Source organism: Canis aureus, chromosome 10 (assembly GCF_053574225.1).
Source record: "Canis aureus isolate CA01 chromosome 10, VMU_Caureus_v.1.0, whole genome shotgun sequence".
NCBI lineage: Eukaryota > Metazoa > Chordata > Mammalia > Carnivora > Canidae > Canis > Canis aureus.
The window spans coordinates 37,093,450-37,115,816 of record NC_135620.1 but is presented as its reverse complement, the minus strand read 5'-3'; the positions used below and the strand labels follow the sequence as shown (position 1 = coordinate 37,115,816).

General features: G+C 40.2%; 1 protein-coding gene across 9 annotated transcripts in view; it reads left to right on the top strand.

Moving 5' to 3' along the window:
- TTC39B (tetratricopeptide repeat domain 39B) overlaps positions 1-22,367 on the top strand; it is a 131,011-nt gene that overhangs the window by 45,827 nt on the left and 62,817 nt on the right. For 2 of the 9 annotated variants that reach the window (XM_077912015.1, XM_077912011.1), the window contains exon 1: positions 9,854-10,139. The exons of the other annotated variants lie outside the window; for them this stretch is intronic. The gene's annotated coding sequence lies outside the window, so the exon portion shown is untranslated. Of the gene's footprint in view, positions 1-9,853; positions 10,140-22,367 lie in introns of those variants that run through there. 9 annotated transcript variants of the gene reach the window in all.

Below are 22,367 nucleotides of genomic sequence, written 5' to 3'. Positions count from 1 at the left end.
CCGTTTAGGGCTCTATCACAACACTCTGAGATCATGACCTGAGCTGAAATCAAGAGTCGGACGCTTAACTAACTGAGCCACCCAGGTGCCCCTGTGATGGCATTTACATCATTATCTTATAGACCACTAAGGAAAAAAAACCAAGAATTTCATAGGAGACCTTGCATAAAGGAATGAAAAATAAAACTGTCATGCAGGACATGGGGAGGAAACTTGTGTATTTCAGTCTTGGTACTAGGTAGGGAGGGGGAAAAAATCTCTCATGAGATTCTCTGCCCTGATCATTTCTTTTTAAACAGCCCTATTACAATGCTGACTTATATCCCAAACAATTCCCATTTCAAGTGTACAATTCAATTAAGTGCAGTATATTTACAGAATTATACAGCCATCACTATAATTCTAAGCATTTTATATAACCTGAAATAGACAACTTGTGCCCCTTTACTGTCACTCCCCATTCCTGTCCCCACCTCTAGGCAATCACTAATTTCTGTTTCTAGATTTGTTTCTATAGACATTTCATATAAATAGAATCACACAATATGTGTTCTTGTGTGTTTGGCTTCTGAAATTCATCCATTTTGTACCATGTATGAATACTTCATTCTTTTTTATGGCTGAATACTATTAAAATGTATGGACATACCACATTTTCTTTATCCATTCACCAGTTGATGGACATTCAGATTGTTTCCAGTTTCCAGTTTCCATTAAGTAATAACTGAGTACAAGTCTTTTGTGGACATATGTTTGCAATTTTCTGGCATACGTACCTAGGAACGCAATTGATGGGTTCTATGTTTACCTTTTTAACACTCTTAAGAATTTGAATAACAAACTGGTTTTCAGTCTGAATATTAGTTATCAGAGTGGCGCAAATAACTCCAAGCAGGTAATTTAATTTTAAGTGGGTCAGATTGGTGGTGCCCTCAGGTAGTTGGCAGAAGCAAATGTAGATCCTCTCCTTAAGAATTTTGAACTAGGCCAAAGTTGCTGTCAATTTTTTAAAAGATATTATTTATTTATTTATTTGAGTAAGAGAGAGAGAGAGAGAAGAGGGAAGGAGCAGAGGGAAGGGCAGAGGGAGAGGGAGAAGAAGACTCCCTGCTAAGCAGGGACCCTCCCTCACTCTGCTCCCCCTGCGATGTGGGCTTGATCCCCGGACTCCAGGATCATGACCTGAACTAAAGGCAGGCATTAACCTACTGAGCCACCCAGGCACCCCAGTTGCTGTCAATTTTAAGATGTATCCTGTTTTCAGGGATATTATATGATGAAAAGTCCTGGGTCAGAGTTAATGAATATAGTAAATGGAAATAAAGTTCCCTGAAAAAGCCCAGACTGAGCAGTATCCCTAGTGCCTTCTACCTATATTATCATTACTTGAATTGTTCTTTGCATTTCCTTTTCTACTATTAGATGTCCTGTAATGATTTGTTATTGTATTGGGAGCTTCCAAAATGGGAAGTTCTTTATATAAGGTGATTGGGAGACACTATATGTATATGTATATGTATATGTATATGTATATGTATATGTATATCTCTATATCTACATTTTAATTTTTAAAAAATATTTTATTTATTTATTCATGAAAAACACACAGAGAGAAGCAAGACACAGGCAGAGGGAGAAGCAGGCTCCATGCAGGGAGCCTGATGTGGGACTCGATCCTGGGACTCTAGAACCACACCCTGAGCCAAAGGCAAAAGCCCAACCACTGAGCCACCCAGGCGTCCCTACATTTTGATTTTTTAAAAGGATTTTATTTATTTATTCATGAGAGACAAGGAGAGAGAGTCAGAGACTTAGGCAGAGGGAGAAGCAGGCTCCCTTCAAGGAGCCTGATGTGGGGGACTCGATCCCAGGACCCCGGGATTATGACCTGAGCAGAAGGCAGATGCTCAATGACTGAGCTATCCAGGCATCCTTGTATGTACATTTTTAGTCAAGGTATATATATTCTATAAATGCTCTCTTTTGCTCACTCTGAGGAGGACTGACAGGATTTCAGGCTTAAAGTAAGGCTCCTTAAGCATCCCTGTGGTCCAACTGTCTCGTGTTACCAAGAAGTCCTATGGATGAAGAAGACTGGTGTTACTGGTGGCAAAATGGTGAACCCCTCTGGGAATGGCCTTTACCATTGTGGTTGCCCTTTCTGTGGACTCAGGAGCCTCTCTGTCACTCAACCCCAGCTAGCAATGTCCAGGTTGTGTCTGAAAGCCAGAGGACCCTGCCCAGTGCTGAGTTCCTTACCTCCTCCACCAGTGCCCTTCTGGGCATGCCAGCTGCTCTGTGCTGCTCTGTCTGGGGCTATGTCCACAATTGTACTGAGAAACTGGCCCAGTCATTGCTTATGTGATCACTCACTTGGATGTTTCACAGACACCTTCATGTACATGTTACAGACTTGAACTCATGATATTCATCTGCCTTCTTTGTCTGGAACCTTGTCCTCTCCCGGGTTTCCGCATCTTCACTCACTTACTCAAGCCAGATAACTGGGAGACATCTTTGATTCTTTCTCTTTCCTCTACCTTCCATGATACCACGTGTGATGAAGTCTACCTCCAGAATTTATTTCCCATCTGCTCACTTTTTACTCTCCTTTCTGTTTCATTAGCTCAAAGCAGTCTCAGGTGTGCCTGAATTTCTTTGAGAGCTGCCTAGTGACTTCTTTTCTTTTTTAAACAGATTTTTAATTTATTTATTCATGAGAGACACAGAGAGAGAGGCAGAGACACAGGCTGAGGGAGAAGCAGGCTCCCTGCGGGGAGCCCGATGCGGGACTCGATCCCAGGACCCTGGGGTCAGTACTTGAGCCCAAAGGCAGACACTCAACCACTGAGCCACTCAGGCACCCCTAGTGTGTTTTCTTGTTTCCTTTGTTCTCCGTCCTTCACCTTCCCATTGGCACCCCACTCAGTCTCTACACAGCAGCCAATGTTATCTTATTTTTAAGAGAACTGAATATGAAAACTTTCAAACATGTACAAAAAGTGGAGAGGATAGTAAACTGACCTCACCTTCAACAATTGTGAACCCAAGGCCAATTTTATTTCATTTACAATCCACCCCCAGGTTATTTGGAATCCTATTCTAGATGTTACAATTTATTTCTACCTTTAAATATCTCAGTATGTACTTCCTAAAGACAAAGATGTTCTCTTACACAATTATCTTTAAGTGATTAAATCAGGAAATTAGCATTGATACAAAACTATTATCTAATCTATATGTCTTCTATGGTATCATTTAGTACACAAATGTAAAAGTTAGGTCTCTTTTTAAAAGCATCATGAGACTGTTACCACACCTAAAAAAATTTAACAATAGTCATCAAAGATACTATCAGTGTTCACATTTCCCCGGTTGTCTCATAATTTATTTTTTAACAGTGTGTTTATTTGAATTAGGACAGAGTGATCCTTTTAGAAATTATTAAATTGTGTGATGTCACTTCCTTACCTAGTATCTGTCCATGAGTTTATGTGTATCTGCGGATAAAGCCCCCAATCTACCATGGTCCACAAGACTTGAGGTGGCCAGGCCCCCACATGCAGGTATAAAACCTAGTCTAGGGCAACCCCCACCCTCATTCACTGCTCTCCAGCCACAAACCTACTTCAGGGTTTTGACTGAATTAGCCCTTTGCTGCCCTAGATTTGAGCTAGTGTCTGAGACTAGAGTGACTTCTTCCCACTCCTCCCAGGGCTTCTAACTGATCATCCTTACCTACCAGCTTGAATGTCTTCCTGCCTTTCTTAATGATGCCCCCCTAAATAGGTTACTCCTCTCCCACTTCCCTAGCTTGCCATCCTGTTTGTTTTTCTCACTTGATTTGTCATTTTGTACTTAGTTGTTGCTTGCTTTTGGCCATCTGTTCCTTTGTTCTCTAAATTCCATGAGGGTGGGACTGGTCTGTGCTGCTTATCATGGTGTGCCCTGCACCCAAGCACCGCGGTTGGCATATGGTAAAAATGCTCCATTCGTATTTGTCGGATTCATGAATTTTTTTTTAAGATTTTATTTATTTATTAATGAGAGGTACAGAGAGAGAGAGAGAGAGAGAGAGAGGGAGGGGCAGAGACACAGGCAGAGGAAGAAGCAGGCTCCATGCAGGAAGCCCGATGTGGGATTTGATCCTGGGTCTCCAGGATCATGCCCTGGGCTGAAGGTGGCGCTAAACCGCTGAGCCACCTGGGCTGCCCCGGATTCATGAATTTGTTGAATTAATGTACTAGTCGGAAAATGTAGATGAGTACTCAAAGAAGACTGCAAGGATTTTCAGTGCATTAAAAAAATCCAGGCATCATTTATTGAGAACTTATCAAGCACAGGGAACAATGATAATTGTGACTGTTCAGAAGGAAGAGTGAATAAAGGGAGCTTTTGGGGTGTGTATTTTTTTAATGATGATTAATTACAGCTGTTTGGTTACTCAACGCAAATACATAATTCGGTAATGTCCAATTGTTTGGGCGTGGTAAACACTATCCAGGATTGTTGGCATCTCTTTGCCATGTTTCTCAAATAGGGGCTGACACTCTTTTCATCTGAGAAGTATGTAAATGAGTTATCAGAATCCTTGAGGATATAGTGAGCTAGCCTACTTTTTGTTAACTTTCTACCATCTTTATCTGCCTTGTTTGGATACTTTCATCCATCTCAATAAAAATAGCAACCTAAAATGATTAATAAAACCCCCCAACAGCAGATACTTGAGAACTTTGCTTTTTGAAATGCTTCAAACATCTCCATTGCTTATGTTTTGAAAATTAATCACTCTATATGGTTCTCCCTCTGGCTACTTCTTCCCACTGTCTCCCTTTAGTGTCATTGTGTTTGTAGAACATCATGAGTAGAACTCCTCAAAGTGGGAGTAATATTTGCATTGGGTACATTTGTGTACAATGTGTAGTTTAGTATCATGTATCCTACACATTTAATAAATAGTCTGAAGACTTAGCCACTAACAAATCTAAAGGACTCTGATATTGCTTAAAATTAAAGAGCTTAAAATTAAAGAGCATTTGGGGCACCTGGCTGGTGCAATTGATTAAGCCTCAGACTCTTGGTTTTGGCTCAGGTTGTGATCTCAGGGTCGTGACCTCAGGGTTGTGAGATTGAGCCCCACACTCAGCATGGAGTTTACTTGAGATTCTCTTTCTCCCTCTGTCCCTCCCACTTGTGTGCTCTTGCATGCTCCCTTTCTCTAATGTAAATAAATAAATCTTAAAAAAATCCCTGAAGATGTATTTGAGAATTTGTGTATGATTTTTTTATTGTGTAAAGTAATTTCTGTTATTTATTTAATTATTATTGTACAGAGTGAAAGTATTCAGGCTAGCAAGGAGTATTTTTTATTACCTGTAAGCAGGATGTTATAACTAGAGCTCAAATGTGTTACAGCTCCATGTAACTCTGATGAATTAACATTTTTAGAGGTATAGGCATAGTTTTAGTGTCCATTGTAGTCAATACAGTTATGAGCTTTTTGTTTCTATTTTGGCAGTAAGAAAATTTTCTGCAGGGGTAGCTTGACCTTACTTCTATGCAGTTAAAAAAAAAAAAAACAACCAAAATCTGTCTCTGTGTGTGTGTGTGTGTGTGTAAAGTTCTGTGTATCAGATCTCCATTGATTTAGGAGATTCTTTGCCATTTAAAAAGTTTGCCCACAATCTAAAAGAAATTAATCAATAATATATTGGTTTGCTTTGATTAAAATAATTCTGTGTACTTACTACAAGGAAATTAATTCCATGATCAACTGTTTGAAGCATATATATTTTGAAAGAACATTCTCAAGTCTCAGTACAGTTTTATTGTCTAGATAGATAGAATTATTTTCATACTGCCTCATAATGGCTACCTCAAGATATAAAAACATTTTTTTAAAAAGTAAAAAAGAAGACACTTAGTTAAATCACAAATATATGAGAGATAAGAGTAACTGTTATCCTTGGCTATTTCCCTATTTTCCCATTTCTGAGATCTGCTTCATCAGACCGTGGATAAGGTGAGCATGCCTGGCTATTATAGTTTGACAAATGTTTGCCAAACACATTCTCTCTAGTTTGCGGGGATAGGCTTGACATAGGGAATGTGGGTATGGGTGGGGATCTATAGGAAGTTTCCAGTCTTCCTCCTTGACATTTGTTCTGTGTCCAAGTTTTGGTATTGATGGTAGTCCAGGGACTGAAATGTGGAGGGATGTGGGTATGCGGATGTATAACATTAAATGGTTCTTAATAGTAAAGAAAAAAAGTTGGAGATTTTATTTTTTAAATATTAAAAGCAAGTGAAGTTAAAGAATTGTTCTTTGTGTTGGAAAGTTACGTTTTAACCCTGACACCAACAGGGAAAAAAAGAGTGATGGTTTTGATCAATAAACCCGATTAAAAGAGAATTAAGTGGGAATATTTTGAGCATATATGAAAGAGGGTTAATCCCAAAAAGCAAATCCAGAAAGAGAATGCTGATGGAAAGAATTGTCCTAGGGGTATGTGCAGGTAACTGAAAAAGAAGAAACATAGGTCTTTAAGGCTACTGTATTCGTTTCCTTTGATTGTTGTAACAAATTACCACAAACTTGGTAGTTTGAATAACACAGATTTATTCTCTCAGAGTTCTGGAGTTCAGAAGTCTGAAATACGTTTCACTGAATCAAAACCAAGGTGTGGTCATGACTATGCTCCCTTGAGAGACTCTAGGGGAGAATCCATTTTATTGCCTATTTCCAGCCTCTATGGCTGCATTTCTTGTATACCTTGGCTCATGGCCCTTTCCGTCAACTTTAAAGCCAGCAGCAAAGTATTTTCAAACTGCTCTGCTTCCACGGTCATAACATCTTCTTCTTTTCTAAAACAGCTTTAATTTTTAACTTTAATTTTTAAATTTTTTTAGAGAGCAAGCATGAACGGCAGGGGTGATGGTGGGAGGGTAGGGGGAGAGGGGAGAGAGAATCCCAAATAGGCTCCACATTCAGAGTGGAGCCCAATGTGGGGCTTGATCTCACAACTGAGAGTCTGTGACCTGAGCTGAAACCAAGGTGCCCAAGTCACAACATCTTCTGGCTTCTGTGTCAGATATCTCTCTGCCTCCCTCTTATAAGGAAGGACACTTGTGATTGCGTTTAGAGCATACTCAGATAACCCAGGATAATCTCTCCATCTCAAGATCCATAATTTCATTACACCTGTAGAGGCTCTTTTTTTACATAAGGTTGCATTCACAGGTTTTAGGGATTAGGACCTGGACATGTTTGGGGACCATTATTGAGTTTAACACAGCTAAAAATACCATGTATGGTAGAAAAATACACACATATACACAATTATTTTGTTTGGGATTTGTTATCTGAACATGGTAGGAGTATAGGGTATTTATAATTTCAAAAAAGCCCCTTATACCTTTTTGCATTGTCAGAATTTTTATGGAATATATTTTACTAATGATCAGAAAAAAATTAAGTTAATTTCAATTTGGGAAAGAGAATTAAAAAAAATAGATTTTATTTTTTGAACAGTTTTAGATTTTCAGAAAGTTCAAGAGGATAGTACAGTGTTTCCATATACCCTACACCCAGTTTCCTCCATTATTAACATCTTATATTAGTAACATAATTTATTATAGTCAATGAACTAATGTTAATATGTTATCACTAACTAAAATGCATACTTTATTCAGATTTACATTGTTTTTCCTTAATTAGCTATGATGGTTCTCAGGTTTTTCTTTCTTTTTGATAACCTTGAAGCTTTGGGGAGTACTAGTCAGATATTTTGTAGGATGCCCCATATTGGAATTTGTCTGATGCTTTTCTCATGGTGAGACTGGGGTTGTAGGTTTTGGAGAGGAAGGCCACAGAGATAGAGTGCCATTACTATCATATCATTTCAAGAGTACTGGCTACCAACATGATTTATCACTACTGGTATTGATCTTGATCACTTGGAACATGTATATAACTTATTTGGCTCTGCGGTGTTTTGTTTTTTTCCTTCACATGTATTCACTATGGTCATGTCAGATTCATATTAAATTGTCATATTTCTCAAAGGAGTCTTTTAGCCTCTATGAGATTCTGAACATGGCTAAGTTAATTTTACATTGAAGATTTCAGGATCACGCCCTGAGCCAAAGGCAGATGCTCAACCGCTGAGCCACCCAGGCATCTCATCTCTCTCCCAAAATAAATAAATAAATTTTGGGGCACCTGGGTGGCTCAGTTGGTTAATAAGCTCCTGCCTTCGGCTCATGTCACGATCCCAGGGTTCCTAGATTGAGCCCAGAGTCTGCTTCTCCTTCTCCCTCTGCTGCTCCCCCTGGCTCATGCTTTCTTCCTTTCTCTCTCTGTCAAATGGATAAATAAAATCTTTAGAAACAATTTTTTAGAAGAAGGTAAAAAGATATTCATGTTGATGGGAAAGTGTAAGTGTGAAATATACTGTACTAATAATTGTGTATTTGGGCTTGCCATTCCTTAAGAAACCCTGACCTTCAGAAGACCAAGTCCTTAACATATTTCTAAAGGGTCTGTAGTTCTCCTTTGAACTACAGTAGGTATCACATATGCCATCATTTGCTGAATATCTGGCTTCTCGGCTGGACTGTGAGCTCTAAGAAGTGGGGGCCATGTATATTCTTGACACTAGTTTGTGACCTGTGCCTGGCACATAGTGGGCACACAGGCATATGTTGACTGACTGTCATTGCATATGCTAATTCTTTTGAGCACTTTTATTTTATTCTTTTATTTTTTAATCTTTTAAATTTTTTTTCTTTTGAGCACTTTTAGAAATGGGTCACTTGTATGGGTAAATAGTCATAAAGCCACTTGAAAAATGTAGTATACAACATGTAAAACAGTAGTATTAAAGAAAACTGTGTATGTGTATATATATATGTATATGAAAAAGACTAGAAATAAATATCGCAAAATATTAACAATGGTTTTCTCTGGTTATGAGATTATGGCTGTGAATATTTCTTATTTTCGTTTCTCTTCAAGAAGTTTATTATTTTATAACCAGGAAATAATCAGACTACATTACCTTATACTTTTATAATCAGGTAAAATGGTGAACCCCATCATAAAAATGGTTCAGCTCTAGTATGTGGAGGAGTACTCAAGATAAGAAAGTTGCAGAGTCACTGATCATCTCTAAGCCTACTTTTAGTTTCTTCAGAATCGGTTCAAATATTGTTTTATCTAATGTTAATTTAATTCTAAAGATTTTACTTATTTATTCATGAGAGATACAGGGAGAGAGGCGGAGACACAGGCAGAGGGAGAAGCAGACTTCCTGCAGGGAGCCTGATGGGGAATTCCATCCCAGGACCCCGGGGTCGGTACTTGAGCCGAAGGCAGACGCTCAACCACTGAGCCACCCATATGCCCCTCTAATGTTAATTTTAAAGTGCCATTTAGAGCTATATTGGTGTGTCATGTCATACGTGTATTTCAGTTTGCTAATTTAACTTTTGTGCATTTAACCTGTTAGATTAAAAACCTCAGAGAACTTGATTTTCCCTTATTTTAGTATTTTAAAGAAGTCCCTGTGATATAAAAGTTAGCTCTAACCTGGGAATATCTGCCTGCTCTTACATTTCCCTTAAAATGAAAAAGAAGTCATTTTATTCCTTAGTTGGCCCTCTTTAGATGGAGATGAATCCTTGGATTAGGTGAAAAATCGCTAAGAGACCCTGGAGAATTGATAAATCCAGGCCATTTGTGTTTGTCTTGCCTGTTTCCCTAGGATATTAAACAGTGATGGATCAGAATTAGGCTGCAGCAGGGACTGGGGAAAAAAAATCTCCCGGCATCCCTTCCCGCAGAAGCGTCAGCCACGGCAGTGAGGGTAGCTGCCACTTTAACTGACATGTCTTAAATTCTGCTCTGGGAAGCTCTGGGATCTTGTCCGCAGCCTCCGCCACTTCTCTTCTTATGCCCCTTTAATTGAGAGTCTCACTGGAGACCAAGAAACAAAGCAGAAGCTGAGGATTTTTGTTGGCCTTTAAATTGAGGACTGTCTTCTTTTTGTTTGCCTTAAAAAATCTGGTGGAAGAGAGGGAAAGGCATCTCTGCAGTGAGGCTAGACTCATTCCTCCAAAGTTACAGCTGCTCTAAATCTGTGAGTATGTTGCATTTTTAAAGCTGTTCTTGAGGGTCTGATTGCAATGTTCTGTTTAGCTCTGTGAGGATTTAATTTAAGGAAAGCCATGAAAATTTTAAAAATAGGAGTTAAATTTCATTGGAGACCTGCCGTGTTTGTTAGTTGACATTGTCTTTATTAAAGGCTTCATGTCAAGCTGGCCAGGGCTCTCCCCCATTCCCCCTTTTTTCAGGCTTCTTGAGGGTGAGTGCTGGAAGCCGAGAAAATAGTGAATCTTGCTGCTGCAGAGGCTGTGGTCTTCTCGGGATGCCATGGCTGGTTTACTGATGCTGCAAGGTGTGCATGGGGCTGCAGAACAATGGAAGGGTGATGACGGCTCACTGTGGATCCACTGTGTGTGTTATATGGCCTTTGCTGGCTTCATTATAGTGTGTTGTTTTGTTAGGGTGATTAAAACCTTAAAGAAAGATTAAGTGCACTGGCAGGCTCTCAGAATAGCGTGGGTTGATAGTCCTGGACTTTCCATCTCACCGTGAAGCCCTGGTTTAGCCTCTCCCGGTGTCTTTGTAGCCCCTTACAGGGAGTGGGAGTTACCAAAAAAGTGACCTTTGCATGACCACCCCTTTTCTAATTGTGCATTTGAATTGGTGTCATTTTTGTCTGATGACGTAGATTCTTTAGCCTAAACATCTGTCCTGAGTCACTGTGTCCCACTTTCCCCCTTTGAAATTCACTCAAGGCTAGAACATCCTTACTGAATTATCATTGAATCAACTTTGAACATTTTGTAAAGGTAGAGGTTTAAGTTTTGGTTCCCATCAAAACCGGGTATGTTCTTGATTTGCCTTTGTTAAATGAAAAGTCTTAGGATTTCAGTGATTCATATCATTTGGTTACTGATCTCATCCCTTTATTGTAAAAATCACATTAGCTAAAACAATTCCTAAAAGTTGATTTGTTCAGAGATCAAGAGTCAAAATACTTGTAAATAACAACCAGAATAGTCATCTTTGTGGATGTAGAATATATCTGACTGAGGGTGACGTATGAGCTTTGTGGGTATCAGTATTTTGGTCGATTTCCTGCAGTGTGAAATAAATCAAGGATTTGAAAAAAGAAACTCTGCCACCCAGAGATCAAACATCTGCTGTTTTTATTTTTAAACATTTTGTTAGATCTAAATGTAGCAACTTTGAATTTAATTAGGAGCGATTCCTAAAAATAGGATAATCGGCCTTATCCAGACTTATAAGGGACTTACATGCATGCATGCATTCGTTCATTCACTAAATATTTATATTTGTTGCAAAGCTCTTGCCAGGCTCTGGGGCTATGATGTTGAAGAAGACATTATAGGTGCCCTCATGGAGCAGATATTTTTAGCAGTTGAGGGGAGCATTCCAAAATTACCTCATTATTTCATTACAACAATGGTAATTTTTCAACCATAGAAGTACAGATAGTTTGTGGTCAGATACATGAACGGCATAGGAATACTTGCAACTAATTCTGTCCCAGATCTTCTCAAGTGCAGATCCTGGGTTTACTTGAACTGGAAAGAGATTGTGAAAATAATTAGTTCAACAAGCATGTGATAGGCACTTTATTAAGTGCTGGTTTCAGATCAGTAAATAAGAAATGGTCCCTGCTTTGGAGGAGCTCACAGTTAAGTGTAGTGGGAGGGAAAGGGAAATTGGTTATGTTAGTGTATTTTAGTGAGTGTCTGCTCTGATGTTATGGGAACCCTGTTGGCACCGGGGATGGGGTGGAGAATATGGTGGAGATGCCCTGCCCTCTGGAAACTCTTAAGGGCCGTAGTGGAGAAATGTTAGTGTGCCATGAGGAATACACGGGACAGAGGTTGAGGACTTCCCTATCACTTAGTAAACATCTATAGTGGGCCAGCCGCTAGTTGGTATTCTGCATACCTTGGGTACCTTAATCTTCCCTTCGATTAATTGTAAATTTGAATTGGTGCATTTGAATTGAAACTGCTTAACTATCTCTGCTGTAACAAGCATGTAAACCAAAGTACAGAGAGAGGTTAAATTGCTGAAGGTCACAAGGGAAGTATGTGGAGGAATTAGAACTGGATCCCAGGTGTGACTTGATTCCAGAACTCTGCCCCATCTGGTCGTCTCCAAACCTGGCTGCTCAGCAGTTACCTGAGTTCCAGAGGGAGAACAGTGTTATTACAGGCTTCCTGGGTGACTGTGGGCAGCTAGGTTTAAGAGCCATTCTTATACTACTTCCTCAGTTTACAGACAGGTAGAGAGGGAGGACAGAGGTTACACAAGTTAAAATGGGGCCAGTTATCCAATTTCCTAGCTGCCGTTGATTTCATCATAGTGTATTAGAAGACACTAAGAAACCAAAAGCAGAATTAAAAGCAAAGAGCAGACCCAAACCAACCATCCAAATAAAACAAAACAAAGCAAAAATAACAGCAAGAGCCTTAACCTGTAAAGGTGTTTGGTTGGCCTTGGCTCTGAAGAAGAATCCCTGGCCTACCTGACCTGCCTCCCCTGGCAGCTCTGATTCAGAGGTCTTTCTGTGCTGCCTCATGATTGCTTGCAAGTGAACTAGTTGGGATATTTTCTTCTAAGATTTAGTTTATTTATTTGAGAGAGTGAACATGAGTGGGGGTGGAGGATGGGCAGAGGGAGAAGGAGAAGCAGACTCCCCACTGAGCAGGGAGCCCGACGTGGGGCTTTATCCCATGACCCTGGATCATGATCTGAGCTGAAGGCAGATGTTTAACCAACTGAGCCAACCAGGCACCCTGTGGATTTTTTTCTTTTAACAGAGAAAACTTCTTGGCCTACTAATAGTCATTCAGGCACTTAGAATTTATTGGGGGATACAGATAATAAACTGATGTTAGTAAAAAACAAAAACAAACAGTCATTGGGATGTAGTGGGATAAGTGCTGTGGTTTAGAGAAGGAAAGATGAAGGGGTGACTGACCTAACCTGGGGTGATGGGCAGGAGTCTGGGCAGAGGCTGACCTGCCAGGGCTTTCTGAAAGAGGCCCTGTCTGAATTGAGGCAGTGACTGCTAGATACTGGGCATGATCGATTGGGTGTAGCAGGAGGGTTATTAAATACAAAGGCCCTGAGGTATGAGAGGCCATTGTAGGGAGAGGCAAAACTTTCTCCTCTACCCTTTTAAACTTATTTCCTAGGCTCTGCAAATTAAATGGATAAAAGACAGATTAGCAGGAAGAAAAAAATGTTTAATTGCATATACACATGGGAGTTCCCCCCCCAAAAAAACATATCTTAAGAAAGTGGTTAGAATTTGGGGCTTATGGGATCCCTGGGTGGCGCAGAGGTTTAGCGCCTGCCTTTGGCCCAGGGCGCGATCCTGGAGACCCGGGATCGAATCCCACGTCAGGCTCCCAGTGCATGGAGCCTGCCTCTCCCTCTGCCTGTGTCTCTGCCTCTCTCTCACTGTGTGCCTATCATAAATAAAAAAAAAAAAAAAAAAAAAAAAGAATTTGGGGCTTATATACTTTTTTTTTTTAAGAGTGGGAGAGAGGAGGGCCAAAGGGAGAATGATAATCAGGCTCCATACCCAGCATGGAGCCTGACCCGAGGCTCCATCTAATGATCCTGAAATCATGACCTGAGCTGAAATCAAGAGTCGCAGGATAACTGAGGCACCCAGGCACCCTGCTTGTTTGCATACTATCTTAAATGAGGAATGATAAAATGTGGAGAAGCAGCTAGGCCAAAAAAGGGGTTTTAGGCTTCTGGATGAAGGTTAAATTGTAGGAAGGTAACATAGGAAATGTATGGTAAGTAAGGATTGTTTAGTAAGTTTTGTTATGCAGATAAAAGAAGAGTCCTCTCAGGTGATGATATTTATCCTTGAAGTACTTCTCTTCCTGGTGTGGGAAAGGGAAACACCTTTACAAAGAGAAATTTATTCCTTTTACACAAGAATGAGGAGGGTGAGAACTAATCAACTTCAGCTCAAAATAGTCTTTATGTCAAAGTGACATCTTTGGGGGTGACATACTCCGATCCCCTTCACCATGTTCTCTTCAGGGTTCATCAAGAAGCTTGAGAGTCCTGCAGTTGTAGTGAGGCGAGGCTGGTCAGAGGAAGAAAGATGCCAAGGGTGTCTTGCCAAGGAGCTGTGGCAAGGGCGGTGACAGACCACTGAAGTGTTTTCTTTTCTTTTTTAAAAAAAATTTTTTTTATTCATTCATGATAGTCACACACAGAGAGAGGCAGAGACACAGGCAGAGGGAGAAGCAGGCTCCATGCAGGGAGCCCGACGAGGGATTCGATCCCGGGTCTCCAGGATCGCGCCCTGGGCCAAAGGCAGGCGCCAAACCGCTGCGCCACCCAGGGATCCCTGAAGTGTTTTCATTGTGAGGATTGTGTGGACTTGTGTTTAAATAAGATGACTGGGGAACGCCTGGGTGGCTCAGTGGTTGAGCATCTGCCTTTGGCTGAGGGTGTGATTCCTGTCCTGGGATTGTGTCAGATATCGGGCTCCCTGTGAGGAGTCTGCTTCTCCCTCTGCCTGTGTGTCTCTGCCTCTCTCTCTGTGTGTCTCATGAATAAATAAATAAATTCTTTAAGAAATAAAAAATAAATAGGATGACATTGACACAGGATAGAGACTTGGGTGGGAAGTCAAGGAGAGTGTGCTCAATCCTATATGATACCTTGCTCCTCGTTCTAATACTCTGCCCAAAGTTGTTGATAATTTAAGGCTTACTAGGCTTTTTTTTTTTTTAAGATTATTTATTTATTCATGAGAGACACAGAGAGTAGAGAGAGAGAGAGAGACAGGCAGAGGGAGAAGCAGGCTCCATGCAGGGAGCGCCACGTGGGACTCCATCCTGGGTCTCCAAGATCACGCCCTGGGCTGAAGGTGGCGCTAAACCGCTGAGCCACCTGGGCTGTCCCTTACTAGGCTTTTATAGCTGAGGCTGAGAATTTAATATATGTGTATATATACGTACCTATGTATGTATGTATGTTTATGCACAGAAATAGAGAAATGTTAGTCATTACTTGTAAAGAAAATATGTTTGATTCCCAATGCAGTGACTTATAAACAAACTTATAGGAAATAACCCACTAAATGTATACTTTTTAATGTCCCCTCTCCCTTTTTTGTGTGTGTCAAACTTCTCATTTGATTAGTAGAAAGCTTGAAGCCTGTCATGAAGTAGGGGATTTTGACGCTCTGTGGTTTCTCTTTTTGCTGTGTCATCCACTAAGATTTTCATATCTTAGTGGGGAAGAAATGAACTAGGATTCTTTAAAAATGTCTGAGTCCCAGTACCCATGGTCAGTCTTTGCATTTTCAATGAAAAGTGTGCTAATTGGTCTTTCTTATAATAGATGAAAAAGATGAAGTACCCCTTGAAAAGCTGTTGTATTATGTCCATTGGCCATAGATTGTTTGGGATATAGGCAGCCCTCTGGTCATCTTTTTTTTTTTTTTTTTAAATAAAGCTACAGTGTACTCCTGGATACATGTGTCATGAAAAATGATTTTTTTTTTGGGGGGGGTGCTTATGCCCAGAGATCTTCCTAAACTTTTGTACTTGCTTTCCACTTTTAAAAAAAATTTTATTTACTTATTTACTAGAGGGGTGAGGGGAGGGACAAGCAGACTCTGTGAGAGCATGAAATTCCCCTCTACCAGGTTTGATTCTATGACTCTGAGATCATGACCTGAGCCGGAATCAAGAGTCAGACGCTCAACCAACTGAGCCACCCAGGCACCCCATGCTTTCCACTTTTTTATACCACATTTACGCTGATGTCTTTGGCTCATCTTAATTATTTTATTTTTTAAGTAATCCAGCGTGGGGCTCGAACTCACAACCCCAAGATTAAGAATCACACGCTCCTCTGACTGAGACAGCCAGGCACCCCTGGCTCATTTTAAAAGGGCAGACTGCATATAGGGGCAGATTATGTGGATATGAGTTTGGTACGAATTTCTTGCATGATTTACTTTACTTTTGATATTTCATCAGTCCACAGGTGTGGAAAGTCTTTAGTGACCATGTGAGTAGTATGAATGGATTTCTTTGTTGGTGATTGTTTTTCTATCAGCGGATTATAGAATATCTTATTTCAAGTCCTTATAGATGACTGACTGTATTTTAGGAAACAGGGAAGTATGGGAACAAGACTCGAATTTCTTTTGTGCTTTGGGATTATATACCCATTGTCTTCTTGAGCACTGGACGGGCCAGAATTTGAGCCTTTCTGTGCTCCAGCAAACCGAGTCTGAATATATAGCATTTATGTGCCATTACCCCCTCCTTAATGTTAGCTTAGGGGTTTTTGTTTCTTTGTTTTTAAAGCAATAGCATCCTTGTATAGCAAAACCACTCTGTGTGCCTGCTTGCTATCATAGACTGTGCTATCATAGCACACTCTGAAAACAGCCACACGTTGAGGAGCTAAAGAAAATTAAACTTTAATTACTTGAGTACTTATATGCATCCCCTTCTGGTTTGTCTTACCTAATATTTACTGAGGGCTACTTGTTTATAAATGAAGGACTCCCATGATAACATACTCATGAGTATTTTCCATCTACATACAAGATATAAAAGGTAAGGTGTTGAGAATGTATTTGGCAGAAGGATACTAATGCAGAATTAATACAAATGTCAGGGCACCTGGGTGACTCAGTGGTTGAGCATCTACCTTTGGCTCAGGTCATGACCCCAGGATCCCAGAATCCCGGGATCGAGTCCTATATCAGGCTTCCTGCATGGAGCCTGCTTCTCCCTCTGCTTGTTTCTGCCTTTCTCTCTCTCTCTGTGTCTCTCGTGGATAATCTTTTTTTTTTTTCTTTCTCGTGGATAATCTTTAAGCAAAAATACAATGTCATTTATTCATCAAAAACTCATTGAGCATCTCTGTGCTAGGACACAGAATTCCTGACCTTAAAAAGCTCATATCTACTTACCACAACTAAAAGTAAAGCGATAATCATGCTATGATGAGTTTTAAATTCTGACTAGGGAACCGATAGGAGAAACACATTATGTAACTTAAAAAAAAAAAAATGACTTTCAGGTAGCCTTTATTTTTTTTCTCTCCTTCATGGATGGTGAGCCAAATGTAAGGAAAACTTTTTTTCAGCATTGCTTTTTAAAAATTCCTCTTTTGGCTACTCTTTGTTGTAGTTGGTAATGTTTTAGAAGACATGATAATCACCCCTCCCTGCCCCTACCCCATGTAGTGTGACACCGAAAACCTGTGTTTACTCTGCATCTTGAAAATATCTACATTCCTATTTTGAGAGACAAACTGAAACCATACCCAGCTGCCAAATAGCAGGAATGCAGTGGTCTGTCTAATGGGAAGTCCTTGGGCCCTATCACTTAACTCTTAACAACATCAGCACCACATTTATGTGGTACTTCAGCCAAAAAGGTTATTTTACAGAATGGAGCTCATTTCCTCCTCATAACTTCCGTGTGAGGTAGACAGGGAAGGTATGGTTACCTGTCCTCTGGCTCTTTGTCTGTGTGTGTGCTTTTTTTTTCTCCCTCCTCCCCGTTTCTTTCTATTGTGATAAAATACACCTAACATGAAAGTTACCACCTTCACCACTTTTCAGCATACGTTTTAGCAGCATTAAGTACATTCACATTGTTGTGCAACCATCACCACCGTCTGTCTCCAGAACTCTTTCATCTGGGAAAGTGGAAACTCTGGACTCATTCAGCAATAACTCCCCACTGCCCTCTCTCCCCACCCCCTGGCAACCAACTTTCTGCTTTCTATGATTTGTATCCCTTCTCTGTTTGTGTGCATGGGGACACTGAGATCCCCAGCAGTGAGTGAATGGTCTGATGTGTCACTGCTTGCAAGTGACAGGCACACCTGGGATGGAAACCCAGCCTTCTGCTTTGTGTGCCACCATGCATTCTCCGACATCATACTACAGATAGGGCAGTGAGAAAGGGTGATGAGTAGAACAGGTACAAGCTTTGTGTTGGAAATAGGAAAGCCCTTCAATAGGGAAAGGATTTTTTTTTTTTTTAGATTAAAAACCGGCAAAACGAAATAAGAGCTGCCTCTATCTCTTGCCCATCTGACATTCCATTGTTGTTTGTTTTAAATAACGTGAAGAAGTACAATTTGCTTTGCTTAAGGAAAGAATTTGAGAAGATACAGGCTTTGGTTTTAGTTTCCAGCGCTGTCTGATTTGCTGTGTCTGTGGGCAAGAAAAATAGCATCTGTTAGGGTAGTTTCTTTTTTTTCTTTCTTTCTTTTTTTTTTTTTTTTTCTGAAGATACAGCAAGTCCTGCTGTTGATTTTCTTACTGAGAAGGTTTTGAGTCATGCTTTATGTTTTATGTGAAAATGAGGTTCTGTTCTTTTCAACTGTTCTCACTTTGCTCTGGAACTCTCATCCCCAAAGATGACAGAAGAAAACATTAAGTGGTCAATAAATGATCATATCATCTGTTTACATTTCAAATAGTCTCTCTTGGAGTGACGCAGGTTTTCGTGGGAAGGGTAAGTGCCCAGTCAAGTAAAAATTTAAACTCTGTATCAGGCCTACATTTTCCTTCTCAAAGGTCACCCCAACCCTCCTTCCAACAGCACGTAGGTGCTGGAAAAAGTTCCAAGGAGATGGAGCCCTCCTCTGGGAATTGCCTTCTGGTTGACAGCCTCATCTACTTGTTTTTGCATTAACTTCTGTCCTACTGTCTCTGCCACCAAAGCACTTTCGATGGCTGGATCTGTTGATGTGCCCGTGACCCCAAGGGCTTGGCATTCTCCATTGGCACTGGCTGGTCAATGGGTGCCTGAGGTCTGTGGCTGCTCTCATTTGACCTCTCTTTGCCCTTTGCTCCAGGGTCATCTAAGTTGTCTTTTAAAAACATTCTTATTTTGCAATAATTTCAAACTTAGCCAAAGGGTATAAGAATAATAGAACTTTTGTATATCTCTAATCCATTTTTAACATTTTGTCACATTTGTTTTCTTATTCTTTCTCTGTATACACATTATTTTATGTTTTTTTGAGTCATTTGGGAGTAGGATGCTGTCTAGAGAAAGTGGTCTGGAGAGGGCATTAGAACCTTCCCCAAATGAGGAAGGGAGGGAATATTTGTTCTTTCCTTTTCTCTACTTTCCTCTAACTCTCCTTTTTCCTTAGTTTCTCTGCTGTCTCGAACACTTCCTTCTGCTGAACTGGCTTTGAGTCCTTTTCGGCTCTTGTTGTTGGCTCCTAGTTGCATATCGAGTTGTTGGTGCTCTTAGAACAGCGTGGTTCTCAGATCAGGTGTGGTTGTTGGGAGCAGATGGGAGTACTGCTGACCTCCATTTGTTCCTTTGCCTATTTATTCAGGCAGTCAGTGTCTCCAGCTTGCATGGCAGGTCTGCCTGGAGAATGCTTGGTGTACTGCTTGCTAACAGGCATGCAAGCTTTGGCTGGATTTTTTTACTTTTTAAGATTTATTTATTGATTTTAGAGAAAGAGAACATGTGCACATGAAGGAGAGCAGGGACAGAGGCAGAGGGAGAGAGAATCCTCAAGCAGACTCCACATTGAGCATGGAGCTCTACAGGGCCTCTATCCCAGGACCCTGAGATCATGACCTGAGCAGAAATCAAGAGTTGTATGTTCAACCAACTGAGCCACACAGGTGCCCCAGTTGGACTTTTGATCCAAATTTACAAACTTATAAGCAGGATAAAAAAAAGATGTGACTTGTGGCACCTGGGTGTTTCAGTCAGTTAAGAGTCTGCCTTGGGCTCGTGTCATGATCCTAGAGTCCTAGGATCGAGCCCCACATCAGGCTCCCTGCTCAGAGGGAAGTCTGCTTCTCCCTCTTCCACAGCCCCTCCTACCCCTACTCGTGGTCTCTTGCTTGCTCTCACAAATAAATAGAAAAAAAAAAAAAGATGTGTGGGGCACCTGGGTGTCTCAGTGGTTGAGCATCTGCCTTCAGCTCAGGTCGTGATCCTGGGGTCCTGGGATCGAGTCCCACATCGGGCTCCCTGAGGGAAGCCTGCTTTTCTCTCTGCCTATGTCTCTGCCTCTCTCTTTGTGTCACTCATGAATAAATAAATAAAATCTTAAAAAAAAAAAAGATGTGACTTAGCAACATTGTAGTAAACAGTTGTAAGTTATTTAAAATCTATAATTTAGTCTCAGATATCATCTTTGAGATCATAAATTGTATGGCTTTATGTGTCTAACTCCTAATAGTGGCTACAGTACGGTGCTCCTAGATGTTTGTGAGTGAAAATTAAAATTTAATTTACTAAATTAACCCTTTCATTTAGTGGATTACTTTTTTAGATTGTAGTCCATCCCTTGCTACCTTTTCCAGTTTTATTTATTTACTTTTGCAGAGTTGGTTACCTTTTTAAATTTTAATCCTAATTTTTTCCTTTTTGTTTTTTAAGATTTTATTTATTTATTTGAGAGAGAGAGAGAGAGGTAGTGAGGGAGCATGAGCGGGGAGGAGAGGGAGAAGCAGGTTCCCCACCGAGCAGGCTCCCACATGGGATTCCTGGATCATGACGTGAGCCCAAGGCAGAACGCTTAACTGACTGAGCCACCCAGGTGCCCGTTAATCCCAATTTCTAATTACAATGTAGAATTAGGGTAAAAGGAAGTACCTTTCCAGTGAATCCGTTTATTTTAATGGACCTTCACTTTCCATCTTTCTTTTTTTTTTAAAAGATTTTATTTTTATTCACGAGAGGCAGAGACATAGGCAGAGGGAGAAGCAGGCTCCTCGTGGCAGCCCAATATAGAACTTGATCCCAGGACCTTGGGACCATGACCTGAGCCAAAGACAGATACTCAACCACTGAGCCACCTGGGCATCCCACTTTCCATCTTTCATATAAAGCTAAGGAAATACTTGGCATATAGCTTGCTGGACATGCACAAGGGCCCTGTGTACTGCTTTTTCAGATCCCCCAAAGATGGAAATGGGGCTGGTATCAAGAACTCATGATAGTGTCTACTGGTTTCCACCTGTGGGAGCCAATTCCTTTCAATAAAGGAATAAACCTATTTTCAGCAAATAAGTAGATATATTAAAAATCAGGTTGTGATCATAAATGTATATATAAGATAACAAGTTTGAAAACAATTCAGGATTATATTATTACAGGTATTTTAAGTTCAAAACTTAAAATAGCTTTGAAGTTTGTTGTCAGTGTAAGAAACAGAAAAGATAAAATTAGAGCAACTACAGCATTTAAATATTGCCTTTTTCAAAGTAGTGAAAATTTGGAAGAGTTCGAAAAGGTCTAAAATTACATTAGAAACGCATTATGTAGTGATGTATTCTAACTTCCTCACATGGAAAGGACTAAAAATAATACACTGTTCTTGCACGATTCCAGGGAACTATTGTAAGCTGTGTGTGTGGTGGAAGAGGGGGTAATCAGAGGGTGTTTCCTTAAATTAATATTTGAATACTCCCTTCATGAATTTGAACTTCAGTTGCTCAAAATATATATTTTTCCCTAATTACTAAAAATAGTGCACGATCATTTTTTAAGATTTGAAAAAACATAGAAAAGCACAAAGAATAGAAAATCACCCAAGCTCTACAGATGATAGGAAAGAAAGTTTATAGTTTTGGTTGAGGAAGGCTTTGTCATAAGTCTAAGCATGTATCTGACTTAATAGAATAATTATATATTTTGTTGGTGCTGTCCTTTTTTTTTTTTTTTTTTTTTTTTAAAGCTTTGTAGATCTCTGTCTAAAGGAACAGGACTTGAGTGAAGAAAAAGTGGTGACATTCCTTTGTTTTGATTCTATAGCACTGGTGATAGACCTAGGGTTGAGGTTGGCAGTGCAGTGTATTTGGGGGTACCTGTTGATTTCTGGGCTGTTTTTGCTCTGCAGCCATAGCAGCTGCAGCAGCCCACACCTTCCCTCTTCTTTGATCACTGAGATCAAAGTGAGAATGGCTATTTTCATCCTTTGGGTAGAATTTGTTTTGGTGAACAGTTTTCTTTAGTAAGAAACACAGCTGATCATATGGTCAACAATATTTAGCAGTAGATTTCCTAGAAACCTGGTGGTGGTGTCCACTGGAGTCTTGTGTTTATAACTCCAGTGGACACCATCCAGACTATAGATTATATAAATGGTACCTCCCAGAGTGTGACAGTTGGTCTGTTTACTTTCATGCCTTTTCTCCCCAAAAAGAGAGATTTAACTTTGATGAAAAAGCTTAAAGGATACTAAGTGTCTTTTTATTAATTTT